The sequence below is a fragment of the Phascolarctos cinereus genome, unplaced genomic scaffold (assembly GCF_003287225.1).
Source record: "Phascolarctos cinereus isolate Bilbo 61053 unplaced genomic scaffold, phaCin_HiC Scaffold_726;HRSCAF=1367, whole genome shotgun sequence".
Taxonomy (NCBI): domain Eukaryota; kingdom Metazoa; phylum Chordata; class Mammalia; order Diprotodontia; family Phascolarctidae; genus Phascolarctos; species Phascolarctos cinereus.
In genome coordinates this window covers 167,010,843-167,026,864 of record NW_027556098.1, presented here as the reverse complement: position 1 = coordinate 167,026,864, position 16,022 = coordinate 167,010,843, and the positions used below count along the sequence as shown (strand labels likewise).

The 16,022-nt window shown below is 37.0% G+C and overlaps 1 long non-coding RNA gene across 1 annotated transcript in view; it reads right to left on the bottom strand.

Moving 5' to 3' along the window:
- LOC110207160 (uncharacterized) overlaps window positions 1–16,022 on the bottom strand; it is a 131,217-nt gene that overhangs the window by 111,564 nt on the left and 3,631 nt on the right. The window lies entirely within an intron of this gene.

Sequence of the window (16,022 nt, the reverse complement as noted above, 5' to 3'; positions counted from 1 at the left end):
GAAAGAACCTTCAAAACTTTATTATATGAGCTCAGAAGTTTCTGAATATTACATGAATCTTCATAAGTAATATTGTGATGCAGGAAGCATACTAGAAACAAGTATCTATGAATGAAATTTCCCTTATGCTACTTTTTTTAAATGAAGAGGGAAAGTGTTTAACAAAAAATTTATCAAACACAAATCATTTTTAAACTAGCTAGTGATATTAAATGAACTCAAAAAAGGAGTAGTGTTAGCTCTTCTCTCCAATGGAGTATACATCTTTTAAATGTCATCGCTTGAACAGTACACATGTGTCAAATCTCTGTATCAGAATTATTTTCACTAGGTCAGTACCATGGTCCAAAACATAAACCTATAGTGATCTTTTCTTTCCACTGAGACCCTAAAATCAAGCAGCCACAATCTAGAGGTGTCACCCCTTGAGAACGAAAATAAAATCAAACCAATCAGTCACCCTGAGAATTTCCTAAGTATCTAGCTTGCTATTTCTTTTACCATTGCACAAGATACAGAAATACATCTAGGTCCCAATTAATGCAAGTGGTGAAGCCCATTACGTGGTTGCATTATTGAAATTCTCACTGCCGATTTCCATTGGTCTGGAACCAATTATCATATTTTACAAAATTATACCATAAAGAGTGCAAATTCAAGTATGTGCTACCACTTCACAGGATTCATATTATTCACACACTATGTAATAGTAACATATATATATATATATATATATGTGTGTGTGTGTGTGTATGTGTGTTTATATATATATATATATATATATAAAATTTTGTTTGTAGAGTTGATGTTAAATTGATTTCCCCAAAGTCCTAAGATCATAGATCTTATAACACTCCTAAACCAATATCATTTTATTGATGAAGACACTGAGATCCAGAGGGAATAAATGATTTATCCAGGATCACACAGGGAGTTAGTGGCAAAACTAAGATTCAAACCCAAGTCCTCATGACATAACCACTCCATCTCCATTTCTTTCATTATCTTTTTTTCCTTTTTCTGGCCTCTTAAGGTGCCTTAAGGGCAATTGTTCTACAAAATTCTATCCTAATACCTCTTCTGTTCTCTTCTCTTTCTAACAGTTCTCTCTATAATCTCATTCATTACCATAGCTTCATCTGTCACTTGTATACAGATGAATTACACATTTGTGTGTATATGTGTATATCCATACACACATGTATATATATTATATATGTAATACACACACACACGCGTATATAGGAACAGGTATAGGTGTATATCTGTATCCCTGATCTCTCTCTCTCTCTCTCTCTCTCTCTCTCTCTCTCTCTCTCTCACACACACACACACACACACACACACACACACACAAAACAAAAACAAAAAAGACCTTCTAATTTCCCCAAATGGGCAGCCCAGCAAAGGTTCTAACATTTCTGATTTAAAACATTCTCCACAAACTTATGTTCTCCCAGAAGTGGTAGGGAGTAGGTTAGCATTCTATCACTGTTATCATGAAGACATGTTTCTACACTATAGGATCTACAGAAAGTCCTTGTAGAATCTTCAAATTTTCTATTAACTTGTGTTGTAGAGATGATAGAAACAATCTGTAATCTGTCTAGTAAAAATGGTGAATCTCTTTTAATAACCAACAATAGACCTAATTTTTGTTTAACAAAGGACCTAGTCTATATTGTCATCAAACAGTGGCAATTTTTATTTGTCATGGGATCTGAAATAATATTACGTTGTGTACAACTCTGGAATAAATGTGGTAATTTTAAACTGTAATAAATTTGCTTTCAAAAAAACCTTTGATGCACGAAGATATTCATTTCATTTCTTAGTCTTTCATTATTAGCTAAATCTTTCTGTTTTTCTTCAGTTTGATATTTGCCCCTTGTATATACTACTCACTTCTGTTTCCTTTTGAAGGAATGACTCAACTACTTCACCTTCAAAGTCCAATTTTTTAAATTAATTATCAGGCTCAGTTTTGCAACATATGCTATTCAAACCAATATTTGTTTTTCAGAATAATATATTCCATTTTTAAAAATATTTTTCCTTGGAAAGAAGGAAATATTTTTGTCCTTGACTGCCTGCAATATTTGTTCTTTGATGTTGCAATTCTGAAATTTTATGACTTTCTAGGAAAGTTAAATTTTGAATTACTTTTTTGTTGGTAGTCTATGGATCCTTCTCAATCTACATTTTGCTGTCTGCTTCCAATATCACTACACAATTTTCCTCTTTTATTTCCAGAATTTTAGTACTCAAATTTTTTTCCAATGTGTTTAATGGAAAAACTATACTTTTTAGAGTCTCTTCATATTCTATCTTCAACTATTCATATTTTTAAAGCTCTTATGCATTCCTCCAAACCTGTTGTCTTTTGCCTTTGTCCTTATTTCTCTGTATTTTTTAGTTCTCAATTTCTCTCTCTCTCTCTCTCTCTCTCTCTCTCTCTCTCTCTCTCTTCTGTGTGTGTGTGTGTGTGTGTCTCTCTCTCTCACACACATACATACACACACACACACACACACAAAAAAAAAACTTCTTTTGATTTCACTATATACAGCAATAGTACTACCATTCACCAAAGTTCCACATGTCCGCAATCTTGGTGCTATCTTTGACTTCTCATCACCTCTAATAAGTTAATGAATTCTGCCAATATTTTTCATATCAGTCCCCTTTATGTGTTTTTACTACTCTTAATCGCGTTACTAACTGCCTCTACTATCAAAACATCCTCCTAAATAGTGCTTCCAATTTCCTGTCTTCCACTTCCCACCTCATTGCAAGCTAATTTTCTTATGCATTGATTTGGTCACATCATTCTGCTGCTCAAAAATCTTTAGTGGTCCTGTACAATACTAAGGCATCCTCAACACCACCAACACCAGCCACCACACAAATGCTAGCAATAGTCAAGTTAGCCCAAGAATCTTACAAATAGAAGTATCCCCCCACCCAGAGCACCAATCCTACAGTCATCTTGGCCCCACAGCCATCATCTTGGGGAGCAAATCTTGTAAAGATGAGATCTATTGATTGTTTTCTGCAGGTACTATGGTGCCTCCTCCTCAGCAGCCACAACCCCTGAAGATTCAGAAAAGAAAGTCTTTACTACTAAAACCCTTCACAACACATGGCACAACAGCAGAAATACAAATAGTTTGATCAATGGAAATGAATTAAGGAATATTCATTACCATGTGCTTTGCTACTGCACTCTAAGGATAACTATAGGGCTCTTCCATCTGACTTGCTGTTAAAAAAATCTGATACGTGTTGTCTCCCCCTACTCCAACATGAGCTCCCTGAAAGCAGGGTCTGTATCTTGCTTTTCTATTTGTGTCCACAGTGCTTAGCATAGTGCTTTTCACATAGTAAGTACTGAAGAAATGATTTTTCATTCATTCATTCTTTCATTTGTTCATACCAAATTAAATTTAAACTCCTTTGCCTAGCAATCAATATTTTCCGTAGTCTGGTGTTTCCTTGCTTTTGTAGCCTAGCTGACCTTTACTGTGTCTCTTTGAGTACTCTACACTGCAACAACTACCTTTACTCATATTTTTTTTTTTATAAAGGGAATGACTTCTATGACTTATATGCCCTTCTTTGCCCTTTGAATTCCTACCCAAACTTCATAGCCCAAATCTAATAATACCCACCCCTTCCATGAAGTCTTCTTTCATCCCTCACCTTCAGTAGTAATATTCTTTCCCCCTCAAACCTAAAATGGCCCTTTGTTCACACTTTTCCAAAGTACTTCACATGTATTATAGTTATCTGCTCTATTTTACACCCTTATCAGACTGTGGTATACTTAAGAGCAAGGATCATCTAGTCTTACTTAAACTTTGTGTTTTCTCCAGCAAGTACACAGAGCTCTGAATAAAATAGACATTTAATAGATGTTTGTTAAATTGAATTGGCAAGAAAGTTATACACAAATAATGCCCAGATGGAGGGAAAGATTTAAGGCAAGCACATAAGCTAGAAAGCTATTGAAGTATTCCAAATGTGAGGTGATGGGGTAATCTGCATCACTGTGACAACAATTGGAAGAGACAAAGGAGGACTACAGACATTTCTAAAGAAGAAATTACAAGACTCTGTAACAGAAGGAAAACATGATGGAGAGGAAAGAGTGCTAGATCTGGAATCAGGAGAGATCCAGGTTAGAATTTTGACTGATAGTTACAAGTTTTGTAACCCAGGGAAAAGGTTATGTGGCCTCTAAGCCTCAGTCTACTCATCTGTAAAATGGGGAGGATAACACCTGTAATTACTTGCAAGGTTGTTCTGAGGTTCAAATGAAAGAATACATGTAAAGTATTTTGTAAAGCTGACAGTAGTACTTATGTAAAGACAAAGAGACTGGATGAGTATGCCTCACACATGTAGTGAGGCTCCATGTATAGCAAGGACACTGTTTTGGTATGACTCAAAGGGAGGCAGAATAGAAATCCCTTGCCTTTTCTTCCCCTTGCTCCTACCCTTCTCCAAGGGAGACTTTCATTCTTGCCAGGAGAGGAAGTAGAAGTCTATCACTCTGCTTTTATGTAGGGGAGGGGTTACTAGACTAGAAACATATCTACAGAGCAAATTTGAATTTGGTCAAAAGATCTCAATTAAGGATCTAGGAGGCCACATTGTGGCCTCAAGTTCCCCACCCCTGGTCTAGGGGATATGATCAGGTTCCATCTAGCTTCTTATCACTTTGTCATTTTGTGGAGAGGAGAGACCCTAAGCTCTATATCCAAGGCTTGACCCCATTCTTCACCTAGTACCAGTGGCACAATGAATACACATAGCAAATAGCAAAGAAACCCATTTATCCAAATGATAGCAAAACAGAAATCAGAAAAGGAATACATAGGAATATGTGAAGTTTGACCAGTCCCAAAGGGAAGAATGCTGAGAACTAAAGTTCTGGCCTCTCAACAGCTCCACCATACCCCTCATGCAGGCCAGGACATTCATCTCCACCAATAAGGAGAGGGTACCATGACAGTGGGTCCTGGGACAAGGGTTATATATAAATGCTAGCTATTATTAGTCTGAGGTTTCTAACCACAGAATCTTAAAGAATTGATCAATCAGTGCTCATTTATTGAGAGCCTATTATGTGCCACGTATTGTGCTAGGCACTAGGAATACAACTACAATAAATGAAAAAGTGGTAGGCACTTAGAGAAGATCAGAAATTCATTTGGGAACATGTAGAGTTTCAGATGATAGTGTAATAGGCAAATAAGGAAGCCCTGCAAGTAATCAGAAACAGGGGATTTGAGCACAAGGTTTAAGGGGAATAGTAGGAGAACCAGGAAGGTGTGGAATCAGGGAAGGCAAGCAAAGAGAGAATTTCACCAAGGAATGACTTGTTAAGAATATCAAATGTCACAGAAAGATGAAGGATAATGACTGTGGCTATTTTATCAGAAAAAAAATGGCCAAAATATTTAACATAGATTACTAAAAGAGAAGAATGTTGTGTATTTCCCATCCTCAGCTAGGACTATATTTAATAGCCTTCTTATGACAGTTACAATATTTCTGCTGCAAAAAACTAATATGAATCTCATATGATTGAGTTTATATTTTTCATTACATGTATATTTATATCATATACACTATATGTATATTCATATGTAACCTGTGTGAGTATATATGATATGTTTTAGGAGAGATATAGGATAATAGGTAGTAGAGCTGGATAAATCAAGGGAGGGCTTTTTGAGGATGGAGGAGACATTGGTGCATTTGTAGATAACAGGGCAGCAGCTAGTAGGTGGAAAGAATAAAGATTAGCGAGGGAAAGTGTACAAGGGGTAATCTTCTGGTGAAGATGGGATGGAATGGGATCATAGTGTGTATGGAAAAGGTTTTACAGTGGCAAAGGGAAGGGCCACATCTTCATGTGAAGCAGGGGTAAAAAAGGAGATGGTGGAGGAAGGCATCAGAGTGATATGAGATAAGGAGGATGAGAGGAGAGAGTCCTTGGCAAATGACCTCATTTTTTTCAGTGAAATATGAGACAAGGTCTCATTTGAGAGAGTGGGGAGGTGAGCCATGGGAGGTTACTTTATAGGCTGAATATCTTTTTTGTCATTTTTCAAACCAACAGTTATGAAGCTAACAAGAGTTTGGCAAGATGCAATTCCAGGAACATCTGGACCATGACAAATAAAGAAAGCCCAATAAATAAAGTCTAATATTGATTTGTCTTTATTTCAAGGACTTCAGGTATTCTTGCTGAGCAGATTCTTGTGTGTTCTTTATGAAAACATAGCACCAGAAGATACTGGTGCTTTCTGTAGGGCCCAATCTCTACATAGATAACTCTTTTACTTCATGTTAAGGACTGTAAGGACAGCCTGACATAGTGGACAGTTCGTTGGGTTTGCTGTTAGAAAGACTTGAGTTCAAACCTCACTCTGTCATTTAATAGGCTGCTTTACCCAGAGCAAGTTTTTCACCCTTGACATGCCTCAAGCAACTCCTTAGGACTTGGTTAGTGAGGCAAATACAGGTTGGGATCTTTCATTGTTCCTCATATTGATGTGACAACAGCAACAATAACAGCAGAGCTTTTGAGCATTTGAGTATATTCAGGGACAAATGAAAGAGTTTCAACATATCTACCAATATCTGGGACCTACAGACCAATATCCTTAGATACCTAGTTCCAAGTCTCAGTCAATGTGTCAGAAGTCAATCAAACTACACAAAAATAAACCCAGACGTATAAATATTCATTGTGGAAACCTCCCCTTTATGAAACAGACTGTTTTAAAGCTTACAAATAATAAACATACTTTATCTCATCTGACCCCAGGGCACTTGCCTGTTTAGTCAAGTTTTATTATCTCCATTTTGCAGATGAGGAAACTGAGGCTCCAGGAGATCAAATAACTTGCCCAACTGTACACAGTTAATAAGTGACAGAACTGGAAGGTGAAACTTGGGTTTTATGAATGCAAGTAAGAAACCCATACTCAGGGAGCAGCTAGGTGGTGCAGTGGATAGACCACTGGCCCTGGAATCAGGAGGACCTGAGTTCAAATCTGGCTTCAGACACATAACACTTACTAGCTGTGTGACCCTGATCAAGTCACTTAATCCCATTGCCTACGCAAAAGCAAAACAAAACAAAAAAGACACACACACACACACACACACATACACCCCATACCCAAATGCAGGCAGGCCAAATCAACAGTTCTTTGTTATAGAGACATAGACAGGTATGGTGGTACATTGGAAAGTGGAACCTTTCAGAAGACCTAGGTTCAAATTCTGGCTTTGCTCCTTGCTCACTAGGGGGTCTTGGGCAAGTCGTTTCGACTCTTAGAACCATGGCATCCTCATTTGTAAAATGAAGGGGTTGTACTAGTTGCTCTCTAAGGGCCCTTCCTGACTTTAAATCTATGCTCCTATCATCTTTCTAAAACACTTTTTTTCCTCAAATAAAGACTGTTTTGTCCCTAGGTGACATCCTCTATGGCAAGAGTTAATTGTTTTTTTTTTCTCTTACAAAATCTTGAATTCTGTACAGGCTGTCAAATATATAGGGATTTGGATGTAAAAGAGATGTCTTCCAGGATATACTGTTATGCCAATTTTATTAGTTTTACTTAGCTTTGAATGCTAATTCTGTATCCCTTTACCTCTTTACCCAATAGGACCTAAGCAACAAGGTATTGGTGACTTGTGGGCATAACGTGAAATGTACCAGTTGACAGTGGCTATGGCATACCCTCTCCTTTTTTAATCAGAATGCCTCTCTGTGCTTCACAGATCTATAGCTGGAAGGGATCTTAGAGGTCATCTAATCCAACCCCCTCATTTTCCACATGAGTAAACTGAAGCTGAGAGAGGTTAAGTTGCTCAAAATTACATATTATATTTGTATCTAAGAAGCAATATCAATTATCATTCATCACATGCAGAAATAAAATATGTAGTAAGAAAAGATAACTAAAATAATAGATTATTGTTGATTTCTAAGTCGTGGTTAGGAGGAAAAATAGTTCATATCTCTGAAAGAGGGCTATTCCAGTCTCCTGTGTCAATAATTAAAGAAGACCTGGCCTCCTTGTTGGAATCAAACAAATGTATGAATGAGGTATGAACAAAGCCTAGATACCTCTATCAATGAATGAACCAATCAAGGGTATTAGACTACATGAGAGAAATCTTTGACCAATACGAAAAAAGTAAAATCCATTGTATAAAATGGAGTGACACTGAATAGGAGTTGTATTGAAATTGGCTGAGAAAATGTAATCCCTCCTATGGGTCCTTGGGTCCTTTACAAAATAACAAACCATAATGTAGAAATCTAATGAAGAGCCAAGTGAGAGTAGTCCCCACCAAATCTTGAGAGGGAATAATTTGGAGCAGGAGTGAAGAGAAGGAGAAGAACCTCTGTCTCCTCTGAACCACCTTAACCAAAGGAGGACCTTGTGAACATCAAAAGGTAAGAGGATTTGGACTTCTCATTAGCATCTTAGCAATGTTGTAGAATAGCAATACCAAGGCATAGTCTGTGTCAGAAGCTAAGGACAAATTAATTGCATTTCTTTAGATGTTTTCATCACACCCTCAGTGATCCCATCATTCTGCAAGATCACATTAAGCCTGATATTAATAACTTATCAGTACCCTCTTTTCCAACTGTCCCTCTGATTGGAGGGTGGAATGTGGAGCTCTTCTCAAAGTTTCCATTTAAGAAAGGCATGCAGGCAAGACACTTCATTTCCCAATAGGATGGACTCCCTTGGACTTCTTCATCATATCATCCCTTCCCTCTGACCTTTTGAGCTTCCTTTTGTGTGTCATGTTCTCTTTATAAGACAGTAAGTGCCTGAACTCTGGGTCACTTGAGTAACAAGATGAAGGACTAGACATTTTCTCTGATCTCCATGGCTTCTCAAACTTCTCCAAAAAAGAAATTATGTGCCAGTAGTAAAGCAACTGCAGTTGTCTCTATGGTCTAGGGCACCTAGAATCTGAAAGAGGATTTTTTTTAAAAAATGAACTGACCCCTGAGTCACTCTGTGAGCTTCCCCTACCTCCCATGAGGTTACAATAGATGACACAAGGATTCCATGCACAACTTGCAACAAAACCCCATACCACACCACAGTCCTCCTTCCATCTTTCTAGTACTATGGAGAACCCAGCTCCAGATTGTAGAAGTTTGCTCAGCCAGCCAGCACTGGACCAGACAACCTTATAGCACCACCACCACCACAAAGTTCTGGGCTTTCGGTTCTGGGGCAGACAGCTCCATAGGACCAATGTTGCAAAACCCTGAATTGTCATTCCTGGGTAGAACAAGTCTGTATCACCAGTGAATCAGTTCTCCAAACTACAGAACAGAGGGAGCAGGATAGAATACCAGGATAGAACAGTGTTTGGGGACAATTGTGCAACACTCCATGAAGCCTGAAGGGCAAAGCTCAGCATCCATCTGGGTCCAGTTCCGTCCATCCAAAAGTAATTTGGGACTAAGATTTAGGCTGGTGAACCATAGGTGAACAAAAACAGAGACAGGCTAGTGAATACCTAGGCTGGTGCCCAGTGTGGGAGAAGGTTGAGGTGCTTTGAGATTCAGACCCTAGGAAAACCCCAGAGAAGACAGAGTCAAAAATTGAGGAATAAGGAAAAATTAGAAAGAAAGAAAGAAAAAAAGACTATAATTACCAAATATCTTAGGGGGAAAAAATTCAAAGACCTTAAATGTAAGGATATAAATCAACAGTGAAAATTTTAACAGCAGAAGGAAATATGGCCTCAAGATCGAATAAATAAGTTTGGGCATCTGTGAATAAATACTACAAAACAAAGTAAAATGATTCAATGACACAGAGAATCTTATGGAATGTAAGGAGGATGTGGAACCACAACACACTGTTCTTGAGTGGCTCAAAAAAGAAATGAGAATTATGAGAATAAAAGTTATGGCCTTCACAGCAAAATCAACAGGCAGAATAGAAAAACTACAATCTGTGATGACAAGTCTCACAAAAGAAACCAAGGAGAGAATAACAGATTGAGAGTGTAATATATAGAAGTGAAAGAATCTAGAAAAAAAGCAAAAAAAAACAATAACACTAACAGAAAATATGTTCACTAGGCAAGCAATACACTCTGATTTCAAAGACAGGATGTATAGAACCAATCTAAGGATCATAGGTCTCCTAGAAGAGCATGACAGGAAAAAATCCTTAACACCATAATTCAGGAAATAAAAGAAGAGAGCTGTGCAGAACTTCTCAACACAGAAAACTAAGTACCAATTAAAAGAATTCATAGATCACCTCCAGAAAAAAAAAAAAGACTGCAAACTATAAGATACATAGTAGCTAAATTAATGATTTACTTCAGAAGGAACAAGTTCTGCAAGAGATCAATAGAAAGACTTTCAAATACAAAGGAAAGGAAATTGAATAATACAAGACTATTCTGCAATGAGCAGAAAACATAGGAGGGAATGGAATAATGTGTTTTGAAGTATAATGGAGCTCAGCATGGATGCTGCTCAGCATAACCAAGCCTGCAAATTTTAACTTATTCGTAAGTGAAAAAAATATAAACATCCAATAGTAAAGAGTCTTTCAAAACATTTTTTAGAAAGAAAACCAGAACTAAAAGAGTATTCACTTCTTAAATGCCTCAAACAACAGAAATATAGGAGGGGAGAATAGATGTATTAGCCAAGGACAGCAACAGAAACAAAATGATAGCAAAGAACACAGTAAAAACTTCTGTCTAAATGTATACGTGGCGAAGAAAGAAGTCTGGTGGAGGCAACAATGAAGATGCAGCCTGGGACATTATGAACAGAACTAGTGTTACCCTGCCTACAAGTCAACCAATGGTTTTTTTTTGTTTGTTATTAGTTTTGTGTGTGTGACTATATTACAAAGTAGGAGAACACATAAAAGGGAAGGAGAGAGCAGGGGGAAAGGGAAGAACATACTATTTGCCAGGGTCAAATAAATAAGATAGCAATGAGGGTGGTCTAGAAAGAGAAAAACCTACAAGGGTGAGAAGGAGGAGGGCATGATTGAAAAGAGAGTGGGGTGGGGCAACTAGGTGGCACAGTGGATAGAGTATCGGCCCTGGATTCAAGAGGACCTGAGTTCAAATCCGGCCTCAGACATATAACACTTACTAGCTATGTGACCCTGGGCAAGTCACTTAACCTTATTGCCTACACCAAAAAGAAAAGAAAGAAAGAAAGGAAGGAAGGAAGGAAGAAAGAAAGAAAGAAAGAAAGAAAGAAAGAAAGAAAGAAAGAAAGAAAGAAAGAAAGAAAGAAAGAAAGAAAGAAAGAAAGAAAGAAAGAAAGAAAGAAAGAAAGAAAGAAAGAAAGAAAGAAAGAAAGAAAGAAAAGACAGTGGGGTAAAGGAAGGAGGCTTTGCTTTAGTTCTGAGAGAAAGTTCCAGTGATGAATGTCTCTATGGGTAAAGAGAGGGAGATGGGAACCTTGCACTGTATGTGTCTTGGAGAATTTTGGTTCTTGAAAAATCCATTCTTCCTAAGGAGCGGAGGAGCTGGAACCCCTCAAACAACTAGCACCTGGGAGAGTGCAAGAGCTTAGAGCATGGAGATATCCAGGCAAACGGAGGAAAAGGCAGCCAGAGGAGGGTATAGATCATTGGTGCATAATCAGGGATGTGGTATGAGAGAGAAGGACCTTGTCATGAGACAGTATCTTCTCTGACACCTCCAATAATTAGCATTGTTTTAGAAGTAAGGCAAGATGGAAAAAGAAATGAACAGGGCAAGTTTTACAAGGCAGTGGCAGAAACTGCCTAGGTAGAAGAGCCTAGAATGGATACCTTGAGGTTTTGATCACATGGGGAATATAGAAAATAGAGACAGATCAAATGCAGGGGTCATGAATCAGAGAATGAGGGTTTAAGAGGAATGGATAGAAAAAAAGGATGGATAATGGAGGGAGTGAGACAAATCTTTTTTGGAAAGGGGCACAAAAATGAAATTTGAAGAACTAATGAATAAAACTAGTTGAACAGTAGGAAAGGAGGAGGAATCTACTTGAATAATTGAGAGGAAAAGAGGGGAGGAATTATTTAACCAGATAAAAGCAGGAAAGAAAAGGAACTAATAAGCAAAACTGCAAAACGAAAGGAGTAACAAGCAAGAGGAGAGGATCAAGAGTGAGAAGAAAAGTCAGTGATAGTAGAGCTACCTTAAAAAAAGATTAAAGGAACTAAAGGAACATAGTACTGTGATTATAGTGGAAGAAAGGGGAAATTATAACTTTAAAAAATATTGCAGAGGGAGGAAAATGTAAATCTCACTGTTAAAACTTTAAATGTGAACAGATTAAACAATCCAATAAAATGAAAAAAGGACAGATTAGATAAGAAAACAAAACCCTACAATCTGCTGCTTACCAGAAACACATTTAAAAAACAAAGATGTACTCAAAACAAACTTACTATTCATCAAGTAAATCCAAAAAAAGCAAGAATTATGTGATGTCTGACAAAGAAAAAACATTCAAAAATTAAAAGGGACTGAACAAGGAAACTACATACATTACACTGAAAGGACCCATAGACCAAAAAGATCATTGTCAGAAAGAGTTCAGGGACTGTTTCTTTTTCATATTTATATCATCAGAACTTAGCTCAAAGCCTGGCACATAGTAGGTTTTTAATGAAGGTCTATGAATTCTGACTCTAACGAACTAGGCACAATGAAAAAAGACAGTTTTAAAATTAGAAAAGTACACCATGCCTAAGGAGAACTTCATGAGCAGTGAAGGGGAACCAGGAACTATGAATTACCCTCTTGCCACATGTATTTTCTGAGTATGAGTTCATTTTCCACTGGTCTCTATGTATTTATGGGAGATCATGCCTCTAGAATGGGGGGTTATTTTGTACTAATTGCCATGATAAGCATTTTTTTCCTAATTAAGATTTATTGGATAATTGATATCAACTGATAAACAATGAGGGAAGTACATGGCTAGAGGCTCATGAGTTAGAAAATTAGAAAACAAACTCCTGACCTACCCTTCCAGGTTAATCCTAGAATCTAGGGGTGAAAAGTCGATAGCCCTGCTCTGGGTACCCAACCTGAGACTATAAGTGAGGTTTTGGGAGACAGAGTAAAAACGGTACTGTATCTATAAGATCGGTTGTAACCTCAAAATGCTTTATTAACTTCATCTACTTTGATCTACTGGGAAGATAGCAGAGTGCAGATAGTACAGGGCAAGGAAAACTGACTCTGAAGTCAGAGATCCTGACACTTCATACCTGTGTAGCCTTGGGTAAGACATTTAACCTCATAGTTCTCATCTGCAAAATAAAGGCTTGGACCAGGTGGTCTTTCCAGCACAAGAGCATAATCCTACAATTCTATGATCCTCAAAACAGTCTTGTGAGATAGGTAGGATTGAGATTATAATCTTCATTTCACAGATGAGGTTATTGAGATGTTCAGAGTTTAAATAACTTACAGTCAAATGGCTAATAAATGATGGAGTTGGGACCCAAAACCAATGTCTTCTCATGGCGAGTTCAATGTGTTTTCCTCTATATCATGCTGCCTTTGGAGTTCAATCATAGAGTAACTAGTTGTGCAGTCTTTTCCAGTGACTTTTCTAATAGTCATCACCTCAAATGTCTAAGAATTCCTACTTATCAAATATCTAATTAACCTAGTTGCATGTGATCTGCTATGTGATAGAACTCTTCATATGTACTATTTAGGGATATTCTAGCCTTCTCCATGTCCAGTTGATAGGGCTGTCTCCCTCTTCATTTTTGCTTATTTATATTTAAGTAGAACCTCTCCTCCCTCTGGGAAAATATAATAATAGCAATAATAATAACTTCCCCTCTCCTGGAAATATAAGAATAAAAATGAACCTCTTTTCTTCCAGGAAAATGTAATAATGATGATAAGGAGGAGGAGAAGAAACATAATAATTAATAATAATAATGAACCTCCCCCAGGAAAATGGAAGAAGGAAGAGGAAGAACCTCTCCTTCTCCTAGGAAAATGTAAGCTCCTTGAAGGTAAAATTCATTTTTATTTTTTAATCTTTAAATCACCAGCTCACAGTTTTCCCCAGAGTAAGCATTTAATAAACATTTGATTTGTTGAATCAAAATGATCAAAGTCCAGGCTTATACCACTGAACCCACTCTTTCTATGATCTAATCAAGATTTTATTAAAAATATAGTCAGAAGCATAATACAAAGTCATTAATGATTCCTCATTTTAGGAGTGCAATATGCAAAAGAAAAATACACAACTTCATTTTTACAAAAAACTGTACTATCAAGCAACAGCAATATGAGATCAGAAAGATATCTCAAATATACAAATAAAGTACAATAAATTTCAAAAATAATTCTAAGAATAAGGTCAAATACTATGCCAGTTGAAAGATATCATGTAGTGAGCTGGCACTATGTCCTTAGGGCGAAGGTTAATCCGAAATACAAAACATGAGCTCTATTATTAGCATTTTCTATTCCTAATCCTGTTAAATTTCTACTCTCATAAAGGCCTGGAGATTCATAGACCCAGTACACAGGTCAGATGGTTTTCATATGTCAGAGGGTTTCCATTTCAAACTCTGTTGGGGGGTGGGGGCAGGGACAGGGAGGGAGAAAGACAACAATCAAAACTGTAATCAACTTATCCTAATTTTTTATCAAAATAAAAACATTTACAGAGGAAGGGAAGTGAGTGGGGAATATGCTGGAATTTCACCTTTGTCACACTACTTTAAATCAAGTCAGAGACCAGTCATATGGCTTTCAGAAGTACAACAGCAACGTGGCTGATAATTTTAGCTGAATTCTTAGTGACTACAGTCCCTGTTGTACAATCCTATCATTTGTAGCAGAAATCTACTGTGTATGTTAGGATCTTGTTATGAGGGGCTTTAACAAGCTTAAATATTCTATCTCCAAAGAATGTACTTTAGCAAAAGGATGGAGTGATGTCACATATCCTTCAAGTAGGTAGAAAAAGAGAATCCATCCATCTTATAGAGCTCATAAGTTTCAAATTTTCTTAGTCAAGTACGGTCTACTAAGCAAATCAGTGGAGTTATCAGCTTCATCAAAGTACACACAAAATGAAAATAATGCATATGTCTGAAAAAGTGGCATATGACAAGAGCATAGATGTTTCCAAGAAAGAATAGCTTCTGAATAAAGGACCTGCCTTGCACGTGTTATGCTAGAGAAGGAAAAACTAAAACTAGAGTGTGAGTGCAGAAGCTTTGATCTATGTGATAAGAGTTTAGTGGTCTCTTTGTTCTATTTTTTTTAAAATCACTGTATAATTTGAAAAGGTAACCTAGAGATTCATATCTTCCGCCTGATCCCTAGACCTTCACCATGGCAAATCAAATATTCTTGTTGTATATGATGACTTTTCACATGGATAGTATGAGCTAATCTATCCTCATTTTTTTTCTTTCTCCCAAAACTCAAGCTCATTGTATCAGTTCCCAATTGTGGATGGTGGCAGCAAAAGTAAAATCAAGTTCCTCTAGCTGTGAAATTATTTATTAAATATTCTCTTTATGAACTAATATCTTTTGAATTTTTTTAAAGACTTTGTAAGTAATGCATAGTTTGGAAAAATCCAAACCTGTTCCATTGAATAGAAAGTGCAATCCTCTATGGTACTAAAGACCGGAACTGAGATCACTTTCAAATTAAAGGACCTATAAAACATCTGTAGTGCTCTGATAATTTTAAATCACTTTCCACTGCCTAAGTCCAGATTCCCTATCACTTTCAAGCTGAAACACTTATGATAAATTTGAAGGACTCTAATAATTTCAAATCATTGTGTTCTGCACATGCCCAGAACCTTGATCACTTCCAAATTCAAAGGCATATAAAAATTTGAAGAGCTTCAATTATTTTAAATCACCATGTGCAGCATATAGAGTGATTTTAAATTGTTGTAGTGCCTCACATTTTTTTAAGCACTTTAG